Source organism: Ursus americanus, chromosome 31 (assembly GCF_024610735.1).
Source record: "Ursus americanus isolate L20-20 chromosome 31, mUrsAme1.1.p, whole genome shotgun sequence".
NCBI classification, from domain to species: Eukaryota; Metazoa; Chordata; class Mammalia; order Carnivora; family Ursidae; genus Ursus; species Ursus americanus.
Genome location: NC_142157.1, coordinates 27,113,675 through 27,129,777, shown reverse-complemented (window position 1 = coordinate 27,129,777; position 16,103 = coordinate 27,113,675). Strand labels below are relative to the sequence as shown.

General features: G+C 52.1%; 1 protein-coding gene across 11 annotated transcripts in view; it reads left to right on the top strand.

Moving 5' to 3' along the window:
- Window positions 1-16,103, top strand: part of CELF2 (CUGBP Elav-like family member 2) — a 505,360-nt gene that overhangs the window by 463,354 nt on the left and 25,903 nt on the right. The window lies entirely within an intron of this gene.

The following is a 16,103-nucleotide window of genomic DNA, read 5'->3' as shown; positions in this document are numbered from 1 at the left end:
GGGAAGCGGGGGAGCCTGTGCACCCCTCGAAAGCCACAGCCTCTGGCTTGGTGATGAAACACTGGGTGTCACACACATTTCCCCGAGTCCGGTCTGCAGAGACACGTCTCAGGGACATTTACGAGAGGCCAGGGAACTCGTCTTCCACGCCCTGTCCTCTCCCAGCTGTAGCGCAGAACTGTGTTGACTTCGTTCTCTAAAACGTCTTCCAAAATGTACCGTTACTATATGCAGGCCTCGTTTGGTGCAGTAGATGGTATTTCCAAAAAATCAACTTTCAGCTGTTTTTTATCCCCCCCCAGCAAATTAAGTCACAACTCTAATGCAGTAGATAAATTTATTACTTAAATAATCCTCCAGTGACCCTGTTTGAGAAATAGACATCTTTCAGGGCGCCTGGGTGGCTCAGTAGGTTAAGCGTCTGCCTTCAGCTCAGGTCATGATCCCAGGGTCCTGGGGTCGAGCCCCGTGTCCTCTGGCTCCCTGTTCAGCGGGGAGCCTGCTTCTCTCTCTCCCTCTGCTGCTCCCCCTGCTTGTGCTCTCTCTCTCTGTCAAATAAATAAAATCTTTAAAAAAAAAAAAATAGCCATCTTTGACGTAAACTCCCCTTTATAAAAATAGTTGTGACTTTTCTTAAAAGCGAATTAAACATTTGACCTCACTGATTTCCTTGTTTTATAAATCAGATTGAAAAGCATTTCCTTAAATAAGGATGTTTATCTTCCCTATGAGGACTGTGGAATGATTACATTGAAAGAGCACAAAGTATCATACACACATTTTATTGTATCTTTAGTCAAAAGCTGATATTTTTAACTCTGTTTTACTTGGAGAGAAAAAAAGTCATTTATAATCTGATTGCTTTTTATTTGCTTATATAAAAATAAAGAGGATTAGCTGTTTAAAAAAAAAAGAAAACAATGTTAGCTGTATTTGGCAAAAGTGAATTATTATAATTTTTCCAACCTTGGTCTTCATCTCCTCTTCCTTTTATCAAGAGTAACCAGCAGAAACTGACCACGTCATTGACAGTAAGGTGGAGAAAAAAAGAAAACTTTTCCTTAAATGGCAAGGAGACTTTTAGCCCACAGTTTGGACCACCAGCCCTTAAAGTCTGTAACTTTGATATATTTGGTATTGTAGTGACATAAAAATTGTTCTGCCATCCCAGAGACGGACCATTATCATAAGTGGACATTTTGGCTAATGGTATGTGGCCTACTGTTTGCTTGTGAGAGTTCATTTGACTTTATTAAAATATGTTCTCTCATTGTGATATTTGGGCTCAAATGTGCCTGGCTCCGGGGAATCAGAACTAATATTTGAACATTTCATTCTTTAAAAGAAGACGTGTCAGTTTAAGAAGTCAAGTGCAAACAGGACATGAGTTGGTGTAGACAACGGAGTTGACAGATAACAGCTCCAAGGGGCTGTCTGGTGTCCAGCACTGGCCCTGCGGGGGGGCCGGGGAAGCACAGCAGACATGCTCCCTGCTCTCAAGTGTCTTGCACTAGGTTAGGGATCTCAGACAGTCAGCAGTCAGCACGCCTCGTATGTGCCCCACGGTGCTGGGAAGACATACCGGACAGACTGGTGGAGAGTGAAGGCGGTGAGAGGAGCCACATGGTTAACTGGGGGAGGGGCATTCAGGTGAAGACGGAGCAAGCGAGAAGGTGGGAAGGAAGTGGCGCCATGGCTCACCAGCAAGAAAGCCATGGCGGGGGCGGGCAGCGAGGAGGGGGGCCGCCACGTCCCTGGATCCACGCACACTCCATCCAGTGGGGTCAGTGGCTCAAATACACTGGAACCTTCTTCCAGTGGGGGTTACTCAGACAGCTGAGGAAGATGGCCTATGTGTTTGAGGAACTTTAAACACATTTGACCATTTTCAAGTTTTTCCTGAGCTCTTACTGAAAGGGAAATTGCGTCCTGAGATCTGTTTTCCTCCTTCTCCCCATAGCAAAGTGTCCTTACCTTTGAGGTAAGGCGTTCTGCCTTTCCATAAATTCTGCTGAGGTACCATAGAAAGTGGTTTTTCTCCTCTCTGTTGAGCAATGCTTTGCATAATAGCTGAAAGTATTTCATTAGAATCCTGAAGTGTAGCAGCACGATTATAAATCTACATTTCAATTATTTTTCTTAAGCGTAACTAAAAAAATCTGGCATTTAAGTGAAAGTAAATTATTTGTCTAATTTCCATCAGGGACTTTTTCAAAGTCACAGAAAATGTGGTTGGTAGGATTCATGACCCTCCTCTTCATCAAAGCAATTTCCTGTGAAATAGAAGGGGGATGAAGTAGTTCCCAAGGCCAATGCCATTATTTATTTTTAAATAATAGAAAACAGGACCTGCCATCTTTGTACCACTAAGGATCCGGTCCATCTGTGAAATGCCCTGATGCCCCTTCGCATGGCTCCCACACAGGCCCTGGCTTTACCCTGTTTTTAAAGATGTCCCCTACACTTCTGACCAATCCATCTTGAAAGGGACAAGTCAATCCCCCAAACTATTAATTTTTTTAATAATTGTGAATTTATCATTTCAGTTTTGCATACCCAGGCATAGTCTCCCTACAGCATTATTATAAATGATTTTAAACAGTCCATGCTTTAAAACATGAAAGATTAAGCTTTAATTTTTGTTAAAAAAAAAAAAAATCCCCTTAGGCAATAAATAGGTTCCTTTGTCTCATGGCCTTGAAATAAAAATTAAAATAGTTTAAATTGCCCAGGGTTAGAATAAGTGTTTCATGCAATTATCAGATGGTAGTGAATAAAATTAGAAATTAAATCATGAAAGAATAAAAACCAGGTAAATGCATATTATGCCTTTTATGGGTTTCCAACGGGTCTTTTGAAGCCTAATTTAATCGTGTTTCTTGTCTTTTATTTTGATATGATAATTCTTCCTGTGTTTACTTCATTCTCCTATTTAATTCTTGGGTCATTTCTTCTCCAAATTTTGAACCTGTTTTTGAGGAATGTGTCTCTGTGTTGGTATAAAGGAGAAATTGTCTACGTGTGCGGTGAGGTCTTAAAGAAAGATGATAATATTGGTCTTCTCCCCGGCTCGTGGATTTGTTGTTTCTGCCTGTTGATTTTGAGGGGTTGGGAGGGAGCATTATCCTTACCACACAGGCACACGTCTGGCACTTTCTGTCTCAAACGTAATATTGCGTTCATGCCCGTTATGCCTCTGACCGCCTTCGTTTTTTTTTTTAAGATGTTTTAAAATTCTCCAAATGCTTCCGTAAGTGCACTCAATCAAGTGCACACTTCAAGATAACAGATAATTTCTTTCGATAGTATTTAAGGCACTTTAAAGTGTTGGGATTTTTTCCGTTCCCACCGTCGGCTTTTCACATAGTTCTCCCTTTAGGTCGAGGTGATATTTTGATCTCCCTGTCTTCAAGAGGTCGCCTGCCCCCTTGAAGGCCGTGATGGACACAGTCCCGAGGAAACGGCGGCCCCTCCGTGGGGGCTGTTTGAGGTTTACGGAGAGATCCTTCTCACACGGCGCCCTAACGCACGTGCGCCTCGCTCAGGCCACGTCGCCCTCCGCGCACGCGCGCTGGTCAGCGAAGGCAGGAGCCCTGTCGGCTGTCCAGGGTGCTCCTGCCTTGACCTGCGTCTCTGACCCCCCCCCGTTTTCCTCCAGACGCTCCTCTTTCTTCATTGCTTGTTACCGAAGAAGAGCCTCAAAAACCAGTCAGTTTTCCCCATCATTAGCCACACTTTTTAAGTGTTTTAGTCAGAAAGGTTGTTAAAATTAGCTATTTATTTGTGGGGTTGAATCTAACCGCCTTACACCCTATTGCTCTGGAAAGAGAACTGACAATCCATCCTTTGCTCACTTCCTGCAGCTCTCAAGACTTTTTTTTTCTAGAAGGTTTCCATGTGTTAACTTGCTCCTGACATTACAGGGATCCCTTTATTTTCATTGACGTTAATGGAGTTGAACATGATGTAAAAGCTCCATAAATAAAATGTCGCCATAGTAACTATGATTTCCGGATATATTTTTTCATCCATTCCGCACATATTTGCTGAACGTCTCCTGTGCACCTGGGACTGTTCTAGGCGTTTGAAACCCATCACGGTGGACCACGCAGACAAAAATCCCCGCCCTCGTCTACTTTATATTCTAGCATTAGTTCTTCAGAAAGCCACATGTCCGCTATGGTCAGGTGTTTGGTGAGCCTTGAAATATAAACTGTAACACTGACGCCCTTTACTAAACCATAACTGGTGCCTTTGGTTACATTCTGTTAAAATTTTGTGAATTAGACCAAAGCGGGAAAGGGAGGAATCTTTGTCCTCGGCTTTCTCCCTCTTCCGTAAGCGTTGCCCGTTGTTCAGCACCTTTAACACAGCAAGGAGCCCTGACAAGGTGCGCACCCCTAGAGCAGATGCGGCCGGCGGTGGGGGTCCAGATAGGAAGTGTACACGCACGTCTGCTCTCTGGCTGCTCAACAGAAGCATTTTTTGAAAAGTGAATGATTTCCAAAGTTCTTAGGCACTCAAAACCGATTTGGGGGAAGAAAAAGTAACTGGGAGCGGTCTGTCTAGTAAGTGGTTCTTTATTTGGCGTTGGTCATCCTGGTTCTAGGGTTTAAAAACAAACCAAAAGACACGAGCTGGGGGAGTGGCGCTGGCCTCCACGAGTGCTGGGGGTTTGGATGTGGAATCCCCCGACGTTTCACTTAGCTCCAAGAAAATGACAAGTCTGTGGGGCCACGTCGGCAGCTCATTCCCGAAGTCATCCTGGCGCCGCGAGCGGCCAGAGGGCCCTCCGCTGTTGCTCTCAGAGCAGCCGTGCACGGTCGGCGGGCAGCCCGCGCCGCTGGTGACGTGCCCCCGACCTGGGGCAGACTGCCGTCTCCAACAGTCCTGAGCTGATCCAGGGCTTCCGAAAGCTGCCCGGCTGAGGGGTAGAGACGCTGACGGATCACCACTTCTCTGCGGAGCCCGCGCTCGGACTTCCTCAAGCCGATTCCACCTGAGCCCTGCTTGTCCCGTCGTCCCGGGGCCGGACGGGTCCTGTATGCGTGCCTCTCAGTGCTTTGCTCCTGCCTCGTTTTGGGGACACTTGTTTGTATTTTCAGGCATTGGCTCTCGTTCTTTGTATGTTTGCTTGGAGCAGCTCTGACGCCTGTGCTGTCCCTGGTATTGGGCATCCATTGCCAGTAACGTTCTGCACGGTCTCCTGCGTTGTGCGGCAGACCCACATCGGCTCCCTTGGTGATGTGCTTGGTACAAGCTCAGAGGTGTATTTTCTGTACAACGCAGCGAGGTTCTTCCCCACTAAACTACCCATGGTGCTGTCTTACAGAGCCAGGTTATTGCTGCTAGTGCGGGTAAAAAGCACGTATTAATCGCTTAATTGTATTTTATATCAGGTGGGAAAGCAACCAACTTTTGCCAACAAAAGTGGCCAGTCACAGCTTCCCAGAGGTTTGTGATCTATGGCCCATGTTTCAAGACTTGAAAGCAAGAAAGCTGGAACGTTTAGTTCACAGATGGTTTAATCCCATGAACTGCTATAAACCAGATGCAGTGGCCACATGCAAAAAAACAAGCAAAATGCACCACCCGGATCGATCTAGTTGAAAAGCAGGAAGTCAGATAAGGTACAAGTATCAGTGACAGGAGAGGTTCTGTCTTGAGGTAGGGAAATTTTTAATAGAAAAGCTGACATCTGAGCCCAAATCTTAAGTCTAGGTCAGACCTTGAGATGTCAAAAAGGAATAGAAGATCTAGGAAATGTGTCAAACGTGAGAAAATACAGAAAAAGGACTTAGCTAGCAAATGGAAATTTATCTCCTTGTTCCCAAGCGTGAGAGGTATGGGAAGTAATGACCAGAGAGGCCCCAAACGCTGTGGCTAAGGAGCCAGAACTTTCTCTGGTGGGCCATGAAGAGCGTCTAAGGACTTTGAGCACATGGAAGTCTGCCGTGGGACTTGAGCACTGACTGGATGTGAGTGGGGACAGAGAGGAGGGGCGGAAGGGGACAGGAGCGCCTTGAGTGTGGGGGACCAGTGGCACGGTGTTCTCAGGAGTAGAGAGAGGGGAGGCAGGAGAAGAGAAAATTCGTAGCAGATGATGATTCAATTTCGCACACGTTGCGAACAGGCCTTTCGTGCAAATACACCCACCAAGTGCTTGGATACCTGGCCACTGAGTTTGTCGTGGAGCTCAGAGCTAGAAAAGTGGGTTGAAGATCAGCCATGGGGGTGAGGTGGACTGAGCTAAGCGTGGGGTGGGTGATACCACTCAGGGAGAGTCCCACGCAGCTGAGGAGGAGACTGGGGACGCCGCGCTGGCTGATGACTGGATCTGGGGGGCGGACGGGAGGAACCCCGTGCTGGCAGCGCAGTATCAGGGGACTGTGCAAACTTTCAAGCAAGAAGGTCACGAAAGTGAGCGCACAGAAGGGGTATTTGAATGTCGCGGTTAGGCCGTCGGTCACCCCTTGCGGGGCCCAGTCACTGCTGTGGAGTAGATGCCACAGGTCTGGAGGCGGTGAGAGAGGAGGAATGTGGGACGGGAGGCAAGAATGACGTATTTATCTGTGATATCTTCATGAAAGGTAGTGATTAAAAAAAAGTCTATAAACGCATCAGGGTCAGGACAGAGAGGACACTGAAGGAAACTGAAACCTATTTCTAGGCTAACGAGGAGCCAGAACGGAAGCGAACAGGAAGAAGCCAACGAGAGGGGACACGATGGGCTGAGGCGGAAGGTGGTCGGAGGGATGGAGTCACACCCTCCTCGATGGCTGTCCCCTGGCGCTGGAGCAGTGCGTGGGGTCTGTCACGAGCGGGCAGGAGGACCCTGCCGAGTCGAGTCAGCGCTGTGCACCAGGAACACCTTCTCCACCCAGACGTGAGCACACGGAGGCCCGGGCTGGGGAGGCGCCAGGAACTTGGGATGGAGACGTATTGACAGCACATGGAGGTTAGGAATTTAAACTTGTCGTGCAGGAGACGAAGACGTTCATACCCAGGACAGAGGTTTAAAAAACAGGTCATCTGGAGAAGGTACTAGAAGAGTTACAGTTTCATTTTCTTTCTAGAGTATGTGGACGTTTTGACCAGGAGTTGAAAGACTGACTTGGAGCAAGTCGTGTCATCTTTATTTAGTTCTCTCAGTTGTGAAATGGAATTGTTCACTTTTACTGAAATATTGAGGTTGATACGTACATAGAATGCACACCGTCACTTTTTAAAAAGACAACATTAAAGTATCTTATGGGAAAGATGATTTCATTTTTGGGGGTGATATACAATTCCCCCATTGACAGCGGGAAACTAGGTTAAAACTAGAAGAAGACCAGGGGTATTTTTCTCCGAACCTTTTGCCTTCGAAAAATGAGTGTCTTCCCACCCTTCTGAAGACATTAGGACGTAAATGCAGGGAGTAGACCCGTTCCTCCCTTCTTTCTGCTCTGGGGCTCAGCTGAGCAAGTTGGCAGTGAGCTTCCCACAGTACCCCAGATTGGACTTGCGGTTAGAGAACCAGCACGGCGTCCTTACGGAACGTAAAACGGCGCTACTGGATTTGAGAGCGGGAGAGACCCATGACGGGGCAGGAGCGGCCACCACGTGGTCAAGCACCGACGCCCGTGGCCAGCTGGTGGCCACTCTTTCAGGCAGTTTACCCAGCTGTGCTCTGCGGTCGCCGTTCACCAGGGCGGCCGCCCCGCTCATGCACACGCCTACCCCGCAGGCCCACGGCTTCCCACTCGAGGACTCCGCTGGCTGAGCACGTGGCTCTTGCCAACCTTGGCCTCTTACCCAAAGGAAGGTCTGCCTCCTAGAAATGAGTGTTTTGCCCCCCTGGGCCAACTGCCCCCCGTTCCAGGGCATCCCGAGACCAGATTCAGACAGGTTTCCAGCAACCTGCCGACACGCACCTGCTTCCCCCCTAGAGGCTCGTTTCCCTCGCCTTCTCTCCAGAGCACAGAGCTGGTCGGATTATCACGTTCTGCAGCTACAAGGAGTCTTGAGGATCGTCTGTCGAGGTGCCTCGTTCGTGATCCAGAGAAGCCCACGGGAGGCCACAGGGTTAAATGATTTGCCAAAGGAACATGGGCCATGAGCGGCAGATGTGATGACAGTCCGTCCTGCCACGCCGCAAAACATGCAAAAGCACGAACTCCAGGGGACCTGGAATTGTAGTTCTGGATTTTTCCACTCACATGTTCTCACCCTTGTGAGGAAATCATTTTTTTCAATTCGTGTTCACGACCATCTGTAAAAACAGACACCTGGGGCCATCTGAGGGGATGTGTGTGCTTGTATTTTGGTAAATCGTTAAGCAGGGTATCGCTGGAAGGGAAAACAGGTCCAGTTTCTCTTTGCTCCATTCTTGTTAGACCCGTGTCTACTGAGTTTACAGGAATGGACTTTTTCACACTTGTGGCCCCAGGTGGCACCTTCCTTCCTAAGTGTCTGTCTCCATGGGACTGGGGAGGACGCTGAAACGGAGGCGAGGTGGGGAGGTGCCCAGGTTTGCCGACAGCTGACCAAGCCGATTTCTCTCTTCGGAGCACCGACCGCTGAGAGCTCCAACAAGCTTCTGGAGATAGAAATTAAAGTGAAGACGACCGTGGGCTCCTTCCGTTTCTGCACCACTTTGTCACCTTCTGCTGTGTCTCCTGCCCCCGAATAAGGCCTCGGAGGTCCGTCAGGGTCCAGACAAGGGGCTTGCTTCGGCCAGTCCTCTAGACGCCGAGAGCGTCTCTCACGCATCTTCCAGAGAACCGGGGGGACCGGTCTGGCCCTGTGTCGCCCGAAGCCACATCGTCCACTGTCCTGGGGAGGTGATGCGATGGGGGACAGATGTTCATGGGACAAAGGACATGCCTGTTTCAGACCATTGAGTAGTGACATCAGAACACCTTTGCACCCCACCTTCTGACACGAAGAGCCTCCTCGTTCCCTCTCCTCCCTGTCTCCCCACCCCCAGGAAACCTTGTAGGGAATAAATTAAAATAAGAGGCATGGTTCCTGGGGTGTCATTGGCCCCCTGGGAGAAGAGACGCTGCTCGGCGTTCTGTTAATGCCCCAGGGTTGTGATTAGCTAATGATGATAGCGCTCGTGTCATTGCCTAATTATCCGGCCCCCTCACGGTCTCCCCTGCACTGGCGACAGACAGCGTCCGAGCTCGTTTGGGGCATCGGGGCGAGCGCGGGCTCCGACGTCCTCAGTATGTTTGGTCGGGGTAGACAGTTTGCTGTTCGCAGTTATTTTATTTTCGAAACCACAAAGCCGCCGCGCTTTCGCCATCCTTGTTGGCGGGAATGTTTAATGAACGCGCTGAAGGCGTTCTCGCCGTCCGCCGTCAGGGTTGTTCTGTTGTAGCTCAAAGCAAAATGTCTTGCTGTCCGGGGGGAAGGGGGGGCTGGTTAACGTGGGAAACTGATGCATTGGGTTCCTAGGAAGCACGCTCATTTCCAGGGGCAGTGGGAGCTAGACACGGATACCGGACAAGGAGGAAGGGGCCACGTTCGGGGAGGAGGTACGTGGTAAATGGGGAGGTGGTAAGTGGGAAAGACTCCTGAGCCCCTCGTGGCCCTCTTTCTACTTTTCTCTCTGGGCCTGGAATCCGTAAAAGGACCGAGGAATGACCCCGTTCCCAGCGCGCAACTGCCACCTCACCCCAGACTGGGACTCTCGATCTCCAGCCCCCCTTCTTCGCAGAAGGAGCCAGTGTTCACCTGCGTGTCTCTGATCCGGCTCAAGGGCAGGGGCAGGTTCTCCAGGCTGGTCTTGCCACTGGACCCTGTGTGCACCCCCCCCCCCCCCCACCGAGGAGGCCCACGGGAGTGCTGGAAAATGCGAGCGGGCGTCTGGTTCCTTCTACGTAAGAGTTATGTCAGAGGACGGAAGGCTGTCTCCAGCAACTGGCTTTGTCCATTCTGTTTTTCAAGGTAGCTGCACTCTTCGTGGCCTGTGAGCAACAGGGAACTGTTAGAGGAGAGGCTTTCCCGCAGCCAACGGTTCAGCTGTGGTCTTGGGGGCCCTTGGGGTCGAAGTGTAAGGCGGAAGGGGATCCCCTTGGCCCCGCTCATCCAGGTCTGAGACTGGCCTCGTCCTAAGAGAGACTAGACACGGCCTTCAGCGTTCCTGCCCCAGCATTCAGGGTTATTTCCACGTACTCACTCAGCAGATCCCTGGCGCCTGCTACGTGTCCGTTACTCTTGCGGGCTCTGGGAAATAAGACAGGCACGACTTCTCATCACGAAGCTTATCTGCTGGGGCGATTTTTTTGCTTATGGAAGATAGAACCATAGCTCAGCAGTCTTAGGGAATCTTTTTACTCCTGATTTCCGGCCTCCCAGCATGTGTTCCCTTCTTATCACAAGCCAAACCGTGCCTCCCCTGTAAGCTTTCGCTTTCTCGGGCCCCAGACTTTTCCCACCCAGCCTGATGGAAGCAGATGCCACCGCACTTGACACCGCGGAGGCCGGTGGCTGTCATGCTTCGCTGAACAGGAGCCGCCCCAGGGGGCCTGTCAAATCAGGTCCTGCGCCCTGCACCCAGGGATGTTGGTTCAGGGCGTCTGGGGTAACCTCCGGGTGACTGTGCTGCAGGAGGTCCTAGACTGTAACTTTTAGAAAGTGACTTTTCTCCGTTAAAATGTGTGCGTGGTCACCCCGCCCTCTAAGGGCAGGTGGTCCCTGCCTCCCACAGACAGGAAAAGGCGCGGAGCAGCTTGGGGCAGCTGCTTCTCCTCGGAGGGGAGAAGGCAGAAGCTACGTGGCGTCTGGGGCTTGAGCGCGCTTGTGTCGGTGTAGACCCCGTCAGTCTGCGGGCGCTAAATATGCCGTGGGTTTTCACGTCCTTCTGTTACGCTCTGGGCGGTGAAGACGGGAACCTTCCCCAGGTGCTGCCTTCACCATGGCGTTCTGGCTGCTTCGAGTCCGGGTTTGTTCCCTGCCAGGAGATGCAGCCGGCGTGTGCTTGGTGCTCGCAGAAACAGTAAGAACTTTTCCAGATAGGGTTAGTGGAGCTCCAGAGCCATCACGCGCAGGCCCAGGGTCTGCACAGACGCCCGGAAGCGGGACCACCTGGCGGCCTCTGCTTTCCTAGTTCCACAAACGCGGGGACATGCGTCTGCAGCCGCCTGCCATCCGCAGACTGTCCTCCTTTCCGCCTCCGTGAGACTTCCCCCCCCCCCCCCCCCCCCGTGAGCCTCGTTCTGGTCTCCTGAGCTACAGAGAACACCTTTCCGACGTCAGCACCCATGCCCGGCTCTCCCTGTCGTCTTCTCTCCGGGCTCAGTTTTACCTGCGCGTCAGCTGTGTCTCCCAGCAGCTTGACCGGCGGCCCGCTCACCGGCTTCCTCGCTCGCAGGACGGTGCACACAGCCCGAGACTCCGGGCGACGAGGCCAACGACCCAGGCCGCGGGCTCGGCGGCCACCCGCGCTTACTTGCCTCTCGACGGGGAAAGGGTGGCTCTGCACGAATCCGAGGACAGGACGACCAGAGTCTCACCCTTCGGAGAGAGGCCGTCCGCGGCGTCTGTCGGTCGCGTACTGCGTGTCAGACTTCAGCGCCACCTCGTTTGACCTTCTGAGTGTCATGTGTCACTTCTCAGGCTGGGTCACGTTATCCCGGAGTTGGGGGTCATCCTGAACCGCAGCTGAATCAAGGGCTCGCCCAAGGTCTTAGAGATGGTGGAAGGGCCGGAGCCCCAAAATTAGGGGGGAGTCTGAATGCCTGCGAGCTCATTGCTCCTGTCGGTCAGTCTCAACAGCAGCCGCAGAGAGATACAAGATGCAAAACAGAATTTAAGTTTATATCCGCGTAAGGTTAACTTTCTGGAGCCAGAGAGCTGGGTGAAATCCTGCCTCTCCAGCCTCCGGCTGTGTGTGACCTTCCGCCAGTGACCTTGCCTCGCAGGAGAACTGCGAACGGTTCAAGGAGCTGCTGCACGCAAGTGCTTAGAACAAAGGCTGTACACGCTAAGCCCTCCATCAGTGCGAGCTGTCGCCGTGATTCGCCTCATTCCTGCGAAACTGGAGAATGTACTCGTTTTCTGTTGCCGTGGTGGCAAACTTCCACAAACTTAGTGGCTTGAAACAGCGCAAATGCCTCATCTTACGACTCTGTAGGTCAGAAGTTCAGCGGGCTCACCAGGCTGAGACCAGGGGATCGGGGGTACTATCCTTTCTGGAAGCTCTAGGGGAGAATCCGTTTCCCTGCTTTTCCAGTTTCTACAGATTTTTCCTGGACCAACAGCCCCTCCTTCCATCCCCAGAGCAAGTCCTTCTGGCGCTGCCATCTCTCTGGCACTTTCCAATCCCTCTTCCACCCACAGGAACCCAGGCAGGTAATCTGGGACAGCATCCCCATCTCAAGCTCTGAACAGCAGCGTGTCATCCCTCTTGGTCATGTCACCTAACATAGTCACAGGTGCCAGGAACGAGGACACAGACGTCTTTGGGGGGAACCATAGAGCACCGAGTAGTAATTCTCATCTCTCTCTCCAGACGTAGCCCTGGGACCCAAATAAAACTTAATTGGCCTCCCAGTAATGTAGAGATTAGAAGAGAAAGAGAAGAGAGAACATGAAGGCCTTCATCAAGCACCTGCTGGGGTCTGGTGTTTTAATTCAGGGGCCCCGTGGATGTCAGGTCCTTTCCAGTCTCTCCAGCTGCATTAGGCATCCTGCCTCCCATTGGGGAGATGAAGTCTGGTGGGGGCAGGAAGGGTGGGAGTCTGGTTTATCAGTACAGCAGAGAGAGGGGGATTTCTTCCTGGGAAGAGACACAAAAGGTCTTTCTCTCTAGAAAACTCGGAAAAATAAGAATTAGCATTTATCTCCGGAACAAATAAACATGAAAAGAAACCAAATGAGACCTTTTTTTGTAAATTAGGTAAGATTCAGCTTGCTTCGTTCTGTGTTGCTTTGAGGAAGTTTCCCAGATAGCCCTTCTCCCAGAGCTGTCAGGTACCCTGCCGGCCTCCCGAGAGGACTTGCCCCGGCGGCTGCAGGGCCGCCCCCCCCCACCTCTGGCTGTGTGCGCCGGGCGCACCCACTCAGTCCCCGACCCTCTGCTCCGCAGCTTCAGGGTGGAGGAGAGACTCCCAGTCTAGATCGTGGGTTGCCTCGGAGGATCCAGCCTGAAGTGAAGGAATGTGTGTGGACGTCAGCTCTGTTCCTGTTGGCGGGATGAAGGGAGAGAAGTCTCTGGGCTGGGTGGGTGAGCCAGCGCTCTGCTTTCTCGGGGGTGCTAGACTGTTCCTCCGGCTCGTCTAGGACTGTTGTCTCTCTTTCCCTCCTTCCTTCTCTCACCCTGGCGTGGCAAGGGACCTAATAATCTAGGCAGTCCTTCGACCTGAAGCTTTGACAGAGACACTCTTCTCAGAGTACTGTTGATCCAAGATCTAGCGAGAAAGAACCCATCTTCCCACTTAGATTGGGACGAGTGTCTGGGAATTCCTGAGCGTGGCGTCTTCCCAACAAGGAATTAACCTGGTCAGAAGAGCAAAGCAGTCCCGTGACCAGGTGGAAATGGGTATGTGCTCACCACCAGTGTCCCCTTCCCACCTTGTCCCCCCGACCCCAGCCTCTAACCGTCTCGCCCTCCCAACATTTTTTATAAGAAGGCACAGAACGGTGCTGCCGCGCGAGGTAGTAACTGCAGGACTTTGGTTTGTTGCGTGGCTGTTGTATTTCCGGCTGGCTGGCCAGTCATCACCTCTTTGGGTTCGTCCGTGGCTTCTAAGCAGTAGTGAAACAGGCTTAAGATGTGACCTGTGACAAGTGACATCTGCAGTGCCCGAGCAAGGGGAGGCGGGCTGTGCTTCCCTGGCCTGGGCTCCTCCTGGCTTGGCCGAGCACGGAGCAGCCTTCTCCTAAAGGAGGCGCTCTGGCCGGCGAAGCCCCCCGTGGATGCACCACCCCTCCCCCAGCTGTCCCTTTGGCACGTCGTGAACAGCTGGAGAAAGGGGGGGCGGCCGTGCTCAGCGGAGACCAGAGGGAATGTGAGGTGGCAGAATGCAGTTAGCCGAGGCAGCGTCTTGCCCGCCGGCCGACCCAGAAATAGGAAGATCTGTGTGTCTGTCGTCCATGTCTGGGGTCTCTGTCTCTCGTGTGTGTCTGCTGAACATTTGGTTTTAAAGCACAAGATTGAGATTGGCTGTGTGTCAAACGTGAGGTTTTTTGCTTTAAGTGGATAATCTGCTAGAGTTCAAACGATTCTTAAAGGTGGCTCGAGGTGCCGTTGAGGTAGCTTTTCCACCTGAGACTCGGGGTGAGTTCTCAGAGTCCTGCCCGAAGCTGTGCAGCGCATGGAATGTTCTCATTGGAAGGCAAGTTACTTACCTGCCTTACTGTCCCGTCTGACCCCTCCTCCCGCCCCTCATGCGCCCCCAGCCGTCTGCCCGGACCGGCCCCAAACCCCGTAATAGCAGGTCCACTGCACTGTGCCGTCGTCCTGCGGTTTAAAAAGCAAACCAAGACCTGAAGAGCCTCTGATGTGTGCGCCGTGACGGTGACAATGGTATCATCAGTGACAGAGCGGACCTGCTGGCTTTCCCAGCTCCCCTCCTCGCTCGTGCCCGCCTCGCCCATACCTCCACCGGGCGCGCGCGTGTGTGCGTGTGCGCGTGTCTCTCCAGAGCCCTCGCCGCAGCTTGCTGCCCGTCGTCATTGAGAATTACGCACGCGAAGCGGAGGACGGCTTTCCCCCACGGCTTCCTCGAGCCCGTCTCGGACAGGGGAAGGAGTGACAGGTCACCCTCGAGAGGTGAGGTGAGCCCCTCCTGGGGCCGGCTCCTGCCCCCCCCCCCGCCACTGTGGGAAGCGCCAGCTAGAAGCAGTGACAAATGTGCTGGCTGCTGCCCCGGGTGTCGGCGGGCGCGCCAGCACGGAGGGGGCGTGGGGCCTGTGCACTCGCTCTTCTCTGCGAGGCTCACCCTGTCCGGCCGGCAGTAACCGAAGCCGTGGAGACGAGCTCACCTCCTCTCTCGTGTTAGGAGACGTATGGTACACAGGCGTGTGCCCTCAGGTGGTCTGTACCCAGTGATCGACGACGGTCCAAAAATCCCGGCAGTGCCAGAAGCTGCGCCCAGTTCATTACGTAGATCACCTTACTCAGTCTTCACAACCTTTTAAGTCGGTGTTCTGGGGGTTGTTTTTTGTTTCCATTTAAAAATGATGAAACAGAAGCTTGGGGAGGAGAGGAAACCGTTTGAGTCCCACGCACTCAGTCTCAGCTACAGCCCCATTGCCTCCGGTTTTGTGTCTGTAAAAGGGGTAAGGAGACTGTACGGATGTGTTACTTAGAGCAGTCGTCTCACTTTTCAGTATCTGTGGGCCGAGTTGGAAACGTCTTCTTGTTCTTCTCGGGGATGCCCCATGCTGACAGACCTCTATGACCCTGTCCTGCCACCACAGAGGAGATGCAGGGTGACCCCCAAGGGGCCGCAGAAAGGACTAGAAACTAATGAGGTCTGTGCTATAGACGAGGTCTGGAGATTGTAAGTTGCAGAGATTGAGGTATTAAGGCCTTGTCCTATGTTTTGTGTCCCCCAGTTATGGTGACTGTTCCCTAGCAGCGTGACGACAGATGTCCCAAGTCTGCCTAGGAATGTGCCGGTGTCCCTTGCTGATAGGCATCTTTCTCCAGGTCACTAAGGTGCTTTGGCACCCATTTGTCATCATCGATGTGAACAGCAACTGAGTCTGGGGGCCTTTCTGATAATAGTAGCTTGTGCTTCTCAGATGAGTGCGAGAACATTCTGATCCAGTTACTCCGTTTACTCCTCCCCCCGCAAACCTTATCCCAGTCTGCTTCATACCCATTTCCTGTGCTGTTTGAGGAATATCTCCTCTCCTCATCCTGCTCCTATTCCTTTCCCTTCTCTTAGATCTGAATGAGCAACCTGAGGGCGTAAAGAAAATCAGAGAGCTGAGCAGGGGTTTTCTGACAGTCAGTACACGCTGGCTCCGGAGTTCTCTTATTAGCTCTGTTTCATCAGGACAAAGACACAGATTTTCATGGAAGTGTATTAGGTTCCTTTGCCGAGCAAGCAGTTGGCCCAGTCTTCGTTCTCTCTCAAACTGTTGCAAAACTCTTCTGTCTC